This window comes from Bombina bombina, chromosome 2 (assembly GCF_027579735.1).
Source record: "Bombina bombina isolate aBomBom1 chromosome 2, aBomBom1.pri, whole genome shotgun sequence".
Taxonomy (NCBI): domain Eukaryota; kingdom Metazoa; phylum Chordata; class Amphibia; order Anura; family Bombinatoridae; genus Bombina; species Bombina bombina.
Genome location: NC_069500.1, coordinates 912,751,641 through 912,767,684, shown reverse-complemented (window position 1 = coordinate 912,767,684; position 16,044 = coordinate 912,751,641). Strand labels below are relative to the sequence as shown.

General features: G+C 38.7%; 1 protein-coding gene across 1 annotated transcript in view; it reads left to right on the top strand.

The window, feature by feature from the left end:
- The window catches only part of PARM1 (prostate androgen-regulated mucin-like protein 1), a 251,062-nt gene that overhangs the window by 76,476 nt on the left and 158,542 nt on the right, over positions 1 to 16,044 (top strand). The gene's annotated exons all lie outside the window — the stretch shown is intronic.

Sequence of the window (16,044 nt, the reverse complement as noted above, 5' to 3'; positions counted from 1 at the left end):
CCCCCTTGATGCGCATGACGAGCTATTGCCTGTAGGCACATGATAAGTAATTTTTGTCATGCAGGGGGAATTGCCGATCAAATGCTGTTTTCAGCGATTCCCCCACACTACAGACCGGGGATTGTTGATGGCCTAGTGGGCGGTATTACCAGGATTCATGGGAGTGCCATCCGAGATCAACATGTTCGCATGTGGTGGCATCACAAAGGGGTTGAGTCAGGATTTTCTGGTAGCTGTAGGGGAACTGGATGGGGAGGTTTTTCTACGAGGTGCTAGCAGCAAACCCAATACATTATCCGATTGGCTGTGCATCCAGTGACCTCATGGAGACACGGACAATCAGATTTGTTTTTCCCTCTGCCTGGGGGGTTAAGGGGGTGCCCCGCTTGGGGGATGATGTATACAAGGGGGGCTTCATTCCCCCTTTAACCCCCAGGGAGAGGCAAAAATAGTTAGGGAAGATGGGGAATTACAGTACCCATCGTATAAATGGTGTAACATGTATGTGTGGTGTACAATGTATCACAAACATGTTACATGTATGTGTACTGGTGTAAGGGGCTCCTACAAAGAGTTAACGTCCATTCCAAAAGGACCAAACACCTGATCTGATTGGCCCATGTCTCTGTGAGGTCTTTGAATGCAAAGCCAATTGGATAATGCATTGAGTTTGCCGCTAGCCCCTAGTGGTTTTCTAACCGCTTTATCTCAGCTCCCATAGCAGCTACAAAGCTCTAAGACCCCTCATTTGAAAGAGAATGGTTGGAGCAGTACTACAAATCAGATATGTTAAAAATAAAGTAAATTAAACACACAGGGATTTGGTTGGTAATAGGACATTATATGCACTTTATTTTCCAGTAGACAAGTCCCTCTTAAAAAATATATTAATTTATATTTGTATAGTCAGGTGATCACTTTGGTAACAATGAACATCTTGCAAGAAAAAAGTGTTTGTGTTTCTGTACTGCACAATGGAGCCGCACTAATCTATATTATAACCCCCAAAAGCCCATATGGGCCCCTATTGCTATTGTGGCTACTCTTGATGACAATTTAATAAGGTGATCACAGTAACAGCAGTGGTCACTGAGCCATTTTCAATATTATTTACTAAAATCTACCCAGAAGTTAAACATTTGTTTACTGTTTTAGCAGGAGCTATCTCACGTGCCATGAAATATAAATATATTTAAAAAAAAAAACAATATATAATTTGTGTGGGTCACTCACTGAAATGTGATTTTCAAATCTAGGGTTAAAGTCCAAAATAAACTTTCATGTTTTAAATAGGGCATGCAATTTTAAACTTCCCAATTTACTTTTATCACCAATTTTGCTTTGTTCTCTTGGTATTCTTAGTTGAAAGCTAAAACTAGGAGGTTCATAAGCTAATTTCTTAGACCTTGAAGACTGCCTCTAATCTCAATACATTTTGACCACTAGAGGGCATTAGTTCACATGTTTCATACAGATAACATTGAGCTCATGCACGTAAAGTGACCTAGGACTGAGCACTGATTGGCTAAACTGCATGTCTGTCAAAATAGCTAAAACAAAGGGGGCAGTTTGCAGAGGCTTAGATACAAGGTAATCACAGAGGTAAAACATGTATTTATATAACTGTGTTGGTTATGCAAAATTGGGAAATGGGTAATAAAGGGATTATCTTTCTTTTTAAACAACAACAATTCTGGTGTTGACTGTCCCTTTAAGATGTAAATAGCAAAAAAAGCTCAAAATGCGCAGCACTGGGGGTGAAAAAAAGGCTTAGCAGGGTAAGGGTTAAACAGCTTTATAGTTTACTTCCGTTATCTAATTTGCTTCATTCTTTTGGTATTTTATTTTTTTAAATAAAACCAAAGTAGGCTCTGTGAGAAGCTAGTTGCTGATTGGTGGCTACACATATACGCCTTTATTCATTGGCTCACCCAGTGTGTTCAACTAGCTCCTAGTATTGCATTGCTGCTCCTTTAACAAAAGATACCAAGATAATAAAACAAATTTGGTAATAGAAGTAATGTAAATCAGAAAGTTGAATAAAATGTTATGGTCTATCTAAATAATGAAAGAAAAATGTTGATTTTCATATCCATTTAAACACATTCCCACAGTGCATTGCAACTCTTGAGCACGGCACAGGTGTCATGTGTGGCATTACCCATGTAGTCACCAATCTCTGGCTGTGCAGTGGGCTTGCTGCACTGGTTCACCAAAGAACATTTGTCTAATAACATGCTCCACCTGATGTTATATTATGGGCTAGATTTATCAAAGGCTAGACGAACTCTGTATGTTCTTCGCCTGTAACTGCGCCCCAGCTCGCCTCCGGAGAGGCGCACATGTGCGCCTAAATTTATAAAAAAAATAGACGTAACTTTGCGCCAGCGAGCTGGGGCGTAGTAATGATAAATTGCGCCTGTCGGGAACAGCATTTACTCCCTATTTACTCCCTATAAATATTTGCGCCGCCATGTTTTGATTATTAAAAAAACGTTTCTTAGGTAACTAATTAGCTAATATTTATATTACACAATGTTTCTGTGATGTTTGTGCCATAAGTTGACACAAAAATGAATATATCAATATATCGATATATACATATAAAACTTTTTAGTACCATATGCGCCTGTGGAAGCGCAAATTACTGGGAATAACAGTATCTTCTTTGCGCTGAACTTTTGAAAAATTAGTTAAGAGTAAAGTACTGCATCTCAAGATGTAAAAGCATGTATTATAATGGTGTTCGACTAAGTCTGTATGGCGAAATATACAACACGCAATTACAGCCTGAATTATCGGCGCAAAGCAATGATGAATAAGCAACTGGGCGTATTTGTAGGTCGGGCTGTTAAATTACGCCGATTACTAATGTATATTGGTGCACTCGGGAGCGCGCCTGTGCGCCTAGGCGAATGCAAGTGAAGTGCGAAGAAGTTTCTTTCAGATTTGCGCAATTATAGGCGCAGAGTACTTTGATAAATATGAGGATCCGTTTGTATGCGTTATTTTGGACGATATTAGAGGAAAATGGCTTTGATAAATCTAGCCCTATATCATGCTCATTATAAGAGGAAGTGTTAAAAATCAAACAGCTGATTTAGTCACTTTGAAAAACAAGGTACAGGTACATATCCCCAAATCCGCAATTCCAAAATCCAGAATTATTCCAAAATTCAGACTTTTTAAAAAAAATAAAGTTAAAAAAATTACCATTTTTCCCACCAGTAAGTAAAAAAACAAACCAAAGACACAGTCAAATGATAGCATATAAAACCTTTCTAAAAACATTACTGTACTATCTTTCTGATGGTACTATGAATACAAAAGTATTAAACATGATAGAAAAAAATATAGAAAACTACCTTTAGGTTATATGCATAAGCTGTATGATGACATGTAAATATTATGTAAATGACAAAAAATATTGCTGTTTACGCTTGGTCCCATTTTTACAAATGCAAATATACAAATATTCCAAAATCCAAACTTTTTCCAGTCCCAACCAGTTTGGATAAAGGGTTTTCTACCTGTAATAGAATTTGCTTTTTGAAAGCTTTAGGGAGCATAGAGCAAGCACAATATTTTTATACAAATGTGAGTTGCGTTTAATCCCCAAGGCAGAACATGCTGTAATCTGAGATGTCATTACAGAAAATGCAGCATGTCTGCAGAAAGAATGGAACACGTGCAGGAACTGTTAGCTGTTTTGCTTTGCAGCGCTGCATCAAGCTGTTCTCTTCAAACAGCGCTGTATTTTGGCTGCACTCTTTAAGTTTTCTTTAAGACAGTGCAACCATAGTGAAGCTCTGTTGAAGAGAACAGTCAAATATTGAGCAACACCGCCCCTTAGTCTTTTCTCATCTGCAAAGCTGTGACTACGTAATATAAGACATTCTTGTGAGCAATGCACTTTTTTATTACTACATTTTTACCTTATAATTATGTGATGTTAGACACAGGGAGACATTTTAAAAACGTAATCATTTTTTTTTCTCTGCAACTAATTTGCAATGAGATTTTCAGCTGCTGCAATATATTATAAAACTTTACAAATTGCTTGATTCTCCAGTTAATCAACACATTGCAATTGAGATGGTGCTTCAGTGTAACTGTCTAGCATAAATTGAATTTCATTTCAAAATGACCTGCAGAAAATGTTACACTAAAAAAAAAAATAATCTCATTGCAGAAAGTATAAAAAGTTCTGGCTCTGGGTGTCTAATATCTCTGCGACTGCACTCTTGAGATATGTAATGTGTTCTCCTCATCGTGGTATTAAATCCTGGCCTGTTAGCTGCTCTCTTGATCTGCAGTTGGACACCGCTGTCTATTTGACACAATAGATGCATTTATCTGTCACTCTACAAAGGTCTCCTTTGTTAAAGTCTGCACTGTAAACAGGCTGTCTTCATTATCTCAACCTCGTGATAAGTAGACCTTATTGAAATCATAGGCTGTCTTGAAGTCCATTAATTTCACCAAATTTTCTATAATTACTTTGTCCAAAAAAAGACTAGTCGAAATGTGATTATGCATTGTTAAGACCCCTCCTCACAATGCTTTCTGACATTCTCTTGAGACAGCTAAGAAGTGCAGACACGTGCTCTGTGTCACTGGTCCATAATGCAGCTGTAGGGAAGTTCTAATGTGCTCTATAAATATAAGAAAATGTACTCTTAGGCCATATTATCCAATACCTGCTCTTCATAGAACTGCTAGATGCTGCATTTCCACAAGCCTAGCTGCTGTATATAACGTTATTATCTTGTAGTGGTAGAAGCAGAGCTCATGGCTAATAGCAAATTAAAGCTCTTATTGATTCCTGATTGCAGCAGTCATTGGATATATGTCTTTTGTATGTATGCCTGGGAAGGTATGTACCATAACATTTGGGGTGCAAATATGCCACCATAAAGCTAAATATGAAGGCTACATGGAGTGTAGGTAGGGTATACCATCTTTTACTAACCTTTTTTGTCCTTAAAATTCACTACATTGCAAATTCAGGGCTGCTAATACTTTTAGGGTTTAGAGGTGCTACAGTAATAAATGGTTATTTACAGACCCCATCCTCTAAAGTATACACATAGAAACTCCACTAACGTGTACATGTTCCTGGGTTGTTTGTTTTTTAGCCAAACAAAAAAATTTTAAAATAAAGGGACAGTAAAGACCAAAAATGTTATTCCTTAAAATGATAGATAATCTATTTATTTACCATTTCCCAGTTTTGTGTAACCAACACTGTTATATTAAAATACTTTTTACCTCTGTGATTACCTTGTATCTAAGCTTTTGCTGACTGCCTCCTTACCTCAGATCTTTTGACAGACTTGCATTTCATGCAATTAGGGCTGACTCTTAAATAACTCCACGCGTGAGCACAATTCTATATTTATGGCACACATGAAGTAACGCCCTCTTGCTGTGAAAAACTGTCAAATGCATTTAGATAAAAGACGGCCTTCAAGGGCTTAGAAATTAGCATATGAGCCTACCTTGGTTTAGTTTTTTTAACTAAGAATACCAAGAGAACAAAGCAAATTTGATGATAAAAGTAAATTTGAAAGTTGTTTAAAATTACATGCCCTATCCGAATCATGAAAGTTTAAAAGGACATGATTCAGATAGAGAATACCGTTTTAAACAACTTTCCAATTTACTTCTATTATTTAATTTGCTTCCTTCTCTTGTTATTCTTTGCTTAAAGGTTTATCTAGGCAAGCTCAGGAGCAGCAGAGAACCTAGGTTCTAGCTCTTGATTGGTGGCTGCATATATATATATTGATTGTGATTGGCTCACCCATGCGTTTAGTTAGAAACCATTAGTTCATTACTGCTTCTTGAGCAAATGATACCAAGAGAATGAAACAGATTAGATAATAGAAGTACATTAGAAAGTTGTTTAAAATTGCATTCTCTATCTGAATCATGAAAGAAAAAAAAAATGGGTTTCATGTCTCTTTAATTTGGACTTTACTGTCCCTTTAAATGTACACTTTACCTTGCTTAGATTGCTGAGGTGGTTTATATCTTATCGGTAATAACTTCATTTCTGCTAAAAACATTCTTGCTAATGTATTGCATATATAATTATATATCTAACTTACCGATGTTTATTTCGATTTTCAGTTTTATGTCTCTTTTTAAATTCTCATTTAAAAGAAGCATTCAACCCAAATAATTTTTTCCATGATTTGCTTACTTGGTTATAAGGACATTTCCCAGTGATCTTTTAGTGTACACAGTGATATACCTCCATTACTATAAACGTGAATAATAGGTTTGTTTAGGAAAAAAAATAAAGCTTTATTACATGTTTATTATCTCCTTATTTAAAGGGATATTCCATTCAAAATTGGAATCCATATGGATGCATTTCAGCTCTGGATAGAAGCATTTCTGTAATATTCATGTACAGTATTAGCAAAATTGTTTTTAATAAAAGCTATAGCTGTTTTAAAAGTGTATTTAAACGGACATTAAAGACTTTGAGATGGTAATATAAAATGATACATTGTATATATAAAACAACTCTGCAATATACTTTCATTATTTATTTTGTCCTCTTTGCCTGTAATTCCATTCTGAAATTGTGAGCTTTTCAGTTCCTGTAAGAAATGGAAGTGCAGAACACTGTTAAATCCAGCACAACCATTGGCTGCACACTCTAATGACCTATGTATAACTGTCCCTAATTGGCCACAGCAGAGAAGGTAACACATGTTACAACATGGCAGCTCCCACTGTTTTATAGACACTAAAACTTTACACTTATTTTGTCACTTTTTAAACAACTAATGAAACTTTAAAAAATACATCTACATGTTAGTCATGGACTAATCTTTTCTTTGAATGCATCATTCTATCTAGCATGTATTTAGTGTTTAATGTCCCTTTAAGTATGCACTGTGCACGAGGCATTTTAATCACAGCACTTGCTCAGAGAACCTATGGTGCTTGTACCAGTGGCAATGAGTCAATTTGTTAAAGGGACACTATACTGTAAAATAGTTTTTCCCTTAATGTGTTTCCAATTACTTTTTTACCAGCTGCAGAGTATAAAATGTATGATATTTGCTTTTTTTAAGGTTTATTTGTGTATATGATTCAGCTGATTTTGTGTTTTAAAGCCACAACCTAATAAAATGGGTTGATCGTGTAGGTATAATTAGATCTCATTACTTTATCACATTGGGCTCCATGTACTAAGAGGCGGGCGGACAGCTTCTTAACTCGCGAAGCTGTCCGCCCGCCTCCGCTACACACGGGCAGCGGATCTATTGATCCGCTTGCCCGTATGTATCATTACACACTCAGCGGAGTGTGTAATGCCCGCCCCTTCAGTCGCGCGACCAATCACGCGACTGAAGGGGCTGTCAATCACCGAGAGCGAGCGAGCTCTCTGTGATTTTGCTTCGCCACCTAAGAGGTGGCGTAGGGTGTAGGAAGCAGCGGTCTAATGACCGCTGCTTCTTACATTGCGGGAAGCAGGCTCGCATATGCGAACCTGCCCTGCAAAGGCTCCGGAGCAGCTTTCGCTGCTTCGTACATGGAGCCCACTGTGTACATATACCTGCTTCTTTATCTTATATCTGTCCATAAACTAATCACCAATACTTGGAGAGAACAATGGAAAATTAACATTTCTCTTGTTAAGTGTATCCAGTCCACGGATCATCCATTACTTATGGGATATTAACTCCTCCCCAACAGGAAGTGCAAGAGGATTCACCCAGCAGAGCTGCTATATAGCTCCTCCCCTAACTGCCATTACCAGTCATTCTCTTGCACCCAACGAATAGATAGGATGTGTGAGAGGACTGTGGTGATTATACTTAGTTTCATACCTTCAATCAAAAGTTTGTTATTTTATAATAGCACCGGAGTGTGTTATTCCTTCTCTGGTAGAATTTGAAGAAGAATCTACCTGAGTTTTTCTATGATTTTAGCCGGAGTAGTTAAGATCATATTGCTGTTTCTCGGCCATCTGAGGAGAGGTAAACTTCAGATCAGGGGACAGCGGGCAGATTAATCTGCAAAGAGGTATGTAGCAGCTTATTATTTTCTGACAATGGAATTGATGAGAAAATTCTGCCATACCGATATAATGTAAACTCAGCCTTAAATGCAGTAGCAGCAACTGGTATCAGGCTGTCATGTATGTATATTTTACACTTCAGTATTCTGGGGAATGGCACTTCACTGGAATTATACTGTATGCATAAAACTTTAGCCTAATTTGCAGGGACTAGCAACAGGCTTTTTAATAACACTCAATTTATTAATGTTAAACGTTTTTTGCTGGCATGTAAAATCGTTTAATTTTCTGAGGTACTGGGTGAAAAAATGTTTTGGGCACTATTTTTTTCCACTTGGCAGTCGTTTTATTTAATTTATGACAGTTTACTGATCTCTCTCACTGTTATGTTATGTTAGTTATCCTTTGCTAATGGGAGCAATCCTTTGCTAAAATTGTGTTTTTTACAAAGATTTGATGCTATAACTTTTCAGTTTATTAATTTTCAACTGTCATAACTTTTTCTGTGCTTCTTATAGGCACAGTACGTTTTCATATTATAGTAAATTACTTGAAAAGTATTTCCAAGTTGCTAGTTTATTTGCTAGTGTGTTAAACATGTCTGATTCAGAGGAAGATATCTGTGCTATATGTGCTAAAGCCAAAGTGGAGCCCAATAGAAATTTATGTACTAACTGTATTGATGCTACTTTTAATAAAAGTCAATCTGTACAAATTGAACATATTTCACCAAACAACGAGGGGAGAGTTATGCCGACTAACTCGCCTCACGTGTCAGTACCTGCATCTCCCGCTCGGGAGGTGCGTGATATTGTAGCGCCGAGTACATCTGGGCGGCCATTACAAATCACATTACAGGATATGGCTACTGTTATGACTGAAGTTTTGGCTAAATTACCAGAACTAAGAGGTAAGCGTGATCACTCTGGGGTGAGAACAGAGTGCGCTGATAATATTAGGGCCATGTCAGACACTGCGTCACAATTTGCAGAACATGAGGACGGAGAGCTTCATTCTGCGGGTGACGGTTCTGATCCAAACAAACTGGATTCAGATATTTCAAATTTTAAATTTAAGCTGGAAAACCTCCGTGTATTACTAGGGGAGGTGTTAGCGGCTCTGAATGATTGTAACACAGTTGCAATACCAGAGAAAATGTGTAGGTTGGATAAATATTTTGCGGTACCCGGCGAGTACTGACGTTTTTCCTATACCTAAGAGACTTACTGAAATTGTTACTAAGGAGTGGGATAGACCCGGTGTGCCGTTCTCACCCCCTCCGATATTTAGAAAGATGTTTCCAATAGACGCCACCACACGGGACTTATGGCAAACGGTCCCTAAGGTGGAGGGAGCAGTTTCTACTTTAGCTAAGCGTACCACTATCCCGGTGGAGGATAGCTGTGCCTTTTCAGATCCAATGGATAAAAAGTTAGAGGGTTACCTTAAGAAAATGTTTGTTCAACAAGGTTTTATATTGCAACCTCTTGCATGCATTGCGCCTGTCACGGCTGCAGCAGCATTTTGGTTTGAGTCTCTGGAAGAGACACTTGAATCAGCTCCATTAGATGAGATTACACACAAGCTTAAAGCCCTTAAGTTAGCTAACTCATTTATTTCAGATGCCGTAGTACATTTAACTAAACTTACGGCTAAGAATTCCGGATTCGCCATTCAGGCACGCAGAGCACTGTGGCTAAAATCCTGGTCAGCTGACGTTACTTCTAAATCTAAATTGCTTAATATACCTTTCAAAGGGCAGACCTTATTCGGGCCCGGGTTGAAAGAAATTATCGTTGACATTACAGGAGGTAAAGGCCATGTCCTGCCTCAAGACAGAGCCAAACCTAAGGCTAGACAGTCTAATTTTCGTTCCTTTCGTAATTTCAAAGCAGGAGCAGCATCAACTTCCTCTGCACCAAAACAGGAAGGAGCTGTTGCTCGCTACAGACAAGGCTGGAGACCTAACCAGTCCTGGAACAAGGGCAAGCAGGCCAGGAAACCTGCTGCTGCCCCTAAGACAGCATGAATCGAGGGCCCCCGATCCGGGAACGGATCTAGTGGGGGGCAGACTTTCTCTCTTCGCCCAGGCTTGGGCAAGAGATGTCCAGGATCCCTGGGCGTTAGAGATCATATCTCAGGGATACCTTCTAGACTTCAAATTCTCTCCCCCAAGAGGGAGATTTCATCTGTCAAGGTTGTCAACAAACCAAATAAAGAAAGAGGCGTTTCTACGCTGCGTACAAGATCTTTTATTAATGGGAGTGATCCATCCGGTTCCGCGGTCGGAACAAGGACAAGGGTTTTACTCAAATCTGTTTGTGGTTCCCAAAAAAGAGGGAACTTTCAGGCCAATCTTGGATTTAAAGATCCTAAACAAATTCCTAAGAGTTCCATCGTTCAAAATGGAAACTATTCGGACAATTTTACCCATGATCCAAAAGGGTCAGTACATGACCACAGTGGATTTAAAGGATGCTTACCTTCACATACCGATTCACAAAGATCATTACCGGTATCTAAGGTTTGCCTTTCTAGACAGGCATTACCAGTTTGTAGCTCTTCCATTCGGATTGGCTACGGCTCCGAGAATCTTCACAAAGGTTCTGGGTGCTCTTCTGGCGGTACTAAGACCGCGAGGAATTGCGGTAGCTCCGTACCTAGACGACATTCTGATACAAGCTTCAAGCTTTCAAACTGCCAAGTCTCATACAGAGTTAGTACTGGCATTTCTAAGGTCGCATGGATGGAAGGTGAACGAAAAGAAGAGTTTTCTCTTTCCACTCACAAGAGTTCCCTTCTTGGGGACTCTTATAGATTCTGTAGAAATGAAGATTTACCTGACAGAAGACAGGTTAACAAAGCTTCAAAATGCATGCCGTGTCCTTCATTCCATTCAACACCCGTCAGTAGCTCAATGCATGGAGGTGATCGGCTTAATGGTAGCAGCAATGGACATAGTACCCTTTGCACGCCTACATCTCAGACCGCTGCAATTGTGCATGCTAAGTCAGTGGAATGGGGATTACTCAGACTTGTCCCCTACTCTGAATCTGGATCAAGAGACCAGAAATTCTCTTCTATGGTGGCTTTCTCGGCCACATCTGTCCAGGGGGATGCCATTCAGCAGGCCGGACTGGACAATTGTAACAACAGACGCCAGCCTACTAGGTTGGGGCGCTGTCTGGAATTCTCTGAAGGCTCAGGGACAATGGAATCAGGAGGAGAGTCTCCTACCAATAAACATTCTGGAATTGAGAGCAGTTCTCAATGCCCTTCTGGCTTGGCCCCAGTTAACAACTCGGGGGTTCATCAGGTTTCAGTCGGACAACATCACGACTGTAGCTTACATCAACCATCAGGGAGGGACAAGAAGCTCCCTAGCAATGATGGAAGTATCAAAGATAATTCGCTGGGCAGAGTCTCACTCTTGCCACCTGTCAGCAATCCACATCCCGGGAGTGGAGAACTGGGAGGCGGATTTCTTAAGTCGTCAGACTTTTCATCCGGGGGAGTGGGAACTTCATCCGGAGGTCTTTGCCCAAATACTTCGACGTTGGGGCAAACCAGAGATAGATCTCATGGCGTCTCGACAGAACGCCAAGCTTCCTCGTTACGGGTCCAGATCCAGGGATCCGGGAGCGGTTCTGATAGATGCTTTGACAGCACCTTGGACCTTCGGGATGGCTTATGTGTTTCCACCCTTCCCGATGCTTCCTCGATTGATTGCCAGAATCAAACAGGAGAGAGCATCAGTGATTCTAATAGCGCCTGCATGGCCACGCAGGACTTGGTATGCAGATCTAGTGGACATGTCATCCTGTCCACCTTGGTCGCTACCTCTGAAACAGGACCTTCTGATCCAGGGTCCCTTCAAACATCAAAATCTAATTTCTCTGAAGCTGACTGCTTGGAAATTGAACGCTTGATTTTATCAAAACGTGGTTTTTCTGAGTCAGTTATTGATACCTTAATACAGGCTAGGAAGCCTGTTACCAGAAAGATTTACCATAAGATATGGCGCAAATACTTATATTGGTGCGAATCCAAGAGTTACTCATGGAGTAAGGTTAAGATTCCGAGGATATTGTCTTTTCTACAAGAAGGTTTAGAAAAGGGTTTATCCGCTAGTTCCTTAAAGGGACAGATTTCAGCTCTGTCCATTCTTTTACACAAACGTCTGTCAGAAGTTCCGGACGTTCAAGCTTTTTGTCAGGCTTTAGCTAGGATCAAGCCTGTGTTTAAAACTGTTGCTCCACCATGGAGTTTGAACTTAGTTCTTAATGTTTTACAGGGGGTTCCGTTTGTACCCCTTCATTCCATTGATATCAAGTTGTTATCTTGGAAAGTTCTGTTTTTAATGGCGATTTCCTCGGCTCGAAGAGTCTCTGAGTTATCTGCCTTACATTGTGATTCTCCTTATCTGATTTTTCATTCAGACAAGGTAGTTCTGCGTACTAAACCTGGGTTCCTACCTAAGGTGGTCACTAACAGGAATATCAGTCAAGAGATTGTGGTTCCATCTTTGTGTCCTAATCCTTCTTCGAAAAAGGAACGTCTGCTACACAATCTAGATGTAGTCCGTGCCCTGAAATTTTATCTACAGGCAACTAAGGATTTTCGACAAACGTCTTCCCTGTTTGTCGTTTATTCTGGTCAGAGGAAAGGTCAAAAAGCTTCGGCTACCTCTCTCTCCTTTTGGCTTCGTAGCATAATACGGTTAGCCTATGAGACTGCTGGACAGCAGCCTCCTGAAAGAATTACAGCACATTCTACTAGAGCTGTGGCTTCCACTTGGGCCTTTAAGAATGAGGCTTCTGTTGAACAGATTTGCAAGGCTGCAACTTGGTCTTCTCTTCATACTTTTTCCAAATTTTACAAATTTGACACTTTTGCTTCTTCGGAGGCTGTTTTTGGGAGAAAGGTTCTTCAGGCATTGGTTCCTTCCGTATAAAGAGCCTGCCTGTCCCTCCCGTCATCCGTGTACTTTAGCTTTGGTATTGGTATCCCATAAGTAATGGATGATCCGTGGACTGGATACACTTAACAAGAGAAAACATAATTTATGCTTACCTGATAAATTTATTTCTCTTGTAGTGTATCCAGTCCACGGCCCGCCCTGTCACTTTAAGGCAGGTAATTTTTCAATTAAACTACAGTCACCACTGCACCCTATGGTTTTCCTTTCTCTGCATGTTTTCGGTCGAATGACTGGTAATGGCAGTTAGGGGAGGAGCTATATAGCAGCTCTGCTGGGTGAATCCTCTTGCACTTCCTGTTGGGGAGGAGTTAATATCCCATAAGTAATGGATGATCCGTGGACTGGATACACTACAAGAGAAATAAATTTATCAGGTAAGCATAAATTATGTTTTTATTACCTTATCTCTTCTATAACCCACTGGGAGAGTAATCTCTTCTACTGGCTGTGTTTACACAGCTTGGCCTTGAGGCCAAAAACTTTCAGGATGGGTGGGGGTACCACAGGCTAAATCAACTATTTCAAATGCGAATATAAGGGTAATGGAAATACTTGTAAACAATTTAAGACACTCCAGCAGGTAAAGTGGATCATTGGCAACAAATTAAAGGGGAGAACATTTTTGAGTAAACTGTCCCATTAGTTGCTGACATGATACAAGCCCCACTGGTGCTCTGAGCAGATGTTGGTGCAGTGACAATATCTAGCTATGCTTTACATGCACGTGCAGAGAAAAATGTTGACACTAAAACAGTGATACATTTTTCTAGAAGCATTTTTGCCAATACATGTATATTGTAAATATATTTTTCTACTCAAAGATATGTGCATTTATACTTTGACCCGAATGTCCGTAAGGGGCCCTTAATAGGGAGATGCAGTATGTAGTATATTGGGTGCACAAAATGTGTTTTGAATTTAATTATTTCTAATTTATATATACATATTTTTTTCTGTTTGGCATTTTGGCAGTTATTAAAGGGACAGTCTAGTATAAATTAAACTTTCATTATTCAGATAGGACTTGTAATTTTAATCAACTTTCCAATTTACTTTTAGCATCAAATTTGCTTTTTTCTCTTGGTATTCTTAGTTTAAACTAAACATAGGTAGGCTCATATGCTAATTTCTAAGCCTTTGAGGGCTGCCTCTTATCACATGCTTTTTAAATCTCTTTTCAACACAAAGAGACAGAAAGTACACGTGGACCATATAGATAACACTGTGTTCAGGCACAGGGGGTTATTTAAGATTTAGCACAAAACAATGCTAAATTTAAGACAATAGATAATAAACAGTCACAGTCATGTGATCAGGGGGCTGGAAGAAGGTTCCTAGATAGAAGGTAATCACAGACGTAAAAAGCATATTAATATAACTGTGTTGGTTATGCAAAACTGGGGATGGGTAATAAAGGGATTGTCTATCTTTTAAAACAATAACAATTCTATGGTAGACTGTCCCTTTAAGTCAGACCTACAGTCCTAACGGCTGAACTAATGCCTCTTGAAACAGTAAAGTAAACCATTTCCAGACATTTTTGCATGCACTGTAATTATATGATCTACATCCAAACACCACCCTAGACATGATTTAATATTTTAAAATATATGAATTTGTTTCTAATGTGTGTAAAATTAATATTAATTTGTTTATGTATTTACGTATCTATTTCCAGTTCTAGTTTGGAAACGCTTCATGAAGCTAAGAGCCATATGAAATGAAAGTGCATTGTTTTATTAAACCTTAGGGCAAAGTTAATTAGAGAGCATTTCAATGTGATGTACAAAAATATATTGCAAAACACTTGATTACCAAAAGACTAAAATAGAACTGAGCAATTTATGTTACTAAAATTCATATGATTTTTCTAGACACATTCCATGACAAGCTAAACTCGTACATGCATAAATAAAAAAAAACAAATACAACACTTTTATAATGTTAAAGAGACAGTGTAGTCAAAATTAAACTGTCATGATTCAGATAGGGCATGTAATTTTAAACAACTTTTTAATTTACTTTTATTATCAAATGTGCTTTGTTCTCTTGGTATTCTTAGTTGAAAGCTAAATCTAGGTAGGCTCATATGCTAATTTCTAAGCCATTGAAGGCCGCCTCTTATCTGAATGCATTTGATAGTTTTTCACAGCTAGACAGCTGTTAGTTCATGTGTGCCATATAGGTAACATTGTGCTCACGCCCGTGGAGTTACTTATGAGAGGCACTGAGTGGGTAAAATGCAAAATAACTGAAATAAAAGTGCAGTCTGCAGAAGCTTAGATACAAGCTAATCACAGAGGTAAAAAGTACATTAATATAACCTGGGGAATTGGTAATAAAGGGATTATCTAACTTTTTAAACAATAACAATTCTGGAGTAGGCTGTCCCTTTAAAGGGTCATTAAACACTTCTTGCTTTTGTATAAAAAAAATCTATTTGTCCTTTTGAGGCCAAAAAGTAAAATCTGTACCCTCGGTTTTTCTTCAAAATACTTTAAATCAATAGATGGTTTAGGCAAGCTTTGCATTTTATCCTCTCTAGGGAATATAGGACAAAAACTATTTTTACACAAAATGTCCCTTTAAAAACAAAATATTTAGTATGTTCATTTATTATTTTTTGTTCCCCTGGTCCTTGTTAATTTGAGTGACACATGCTCATGCGTAGATAGTTTTAAATTTCAGCCTATTATTTCCCACAGACACAAAGCTAATATTTCTTTTTATCGGTTTATGCTTTCTAGTTCAGATTTTAGTGTATTCTTGTTCACACCAGTTTTAAATTTCATTTCAGATCTTTAAAAAGTACTTTAGACAGCTGGACTCTGACTGGTGAATTTTAACATTATGATTCAATGCCACAAAAGACAACGGAGTAGTATAACTTCAGAAATTCTTCATGTTACACTTTATACAACATTAAGTGCTAGATTACGAGTGGAGCGCAAACAGTTGTGCACAAGCGAAAAGAGGTTCTCACACTTTTTAAAACTGTGACACACTTAGCAATACAGAT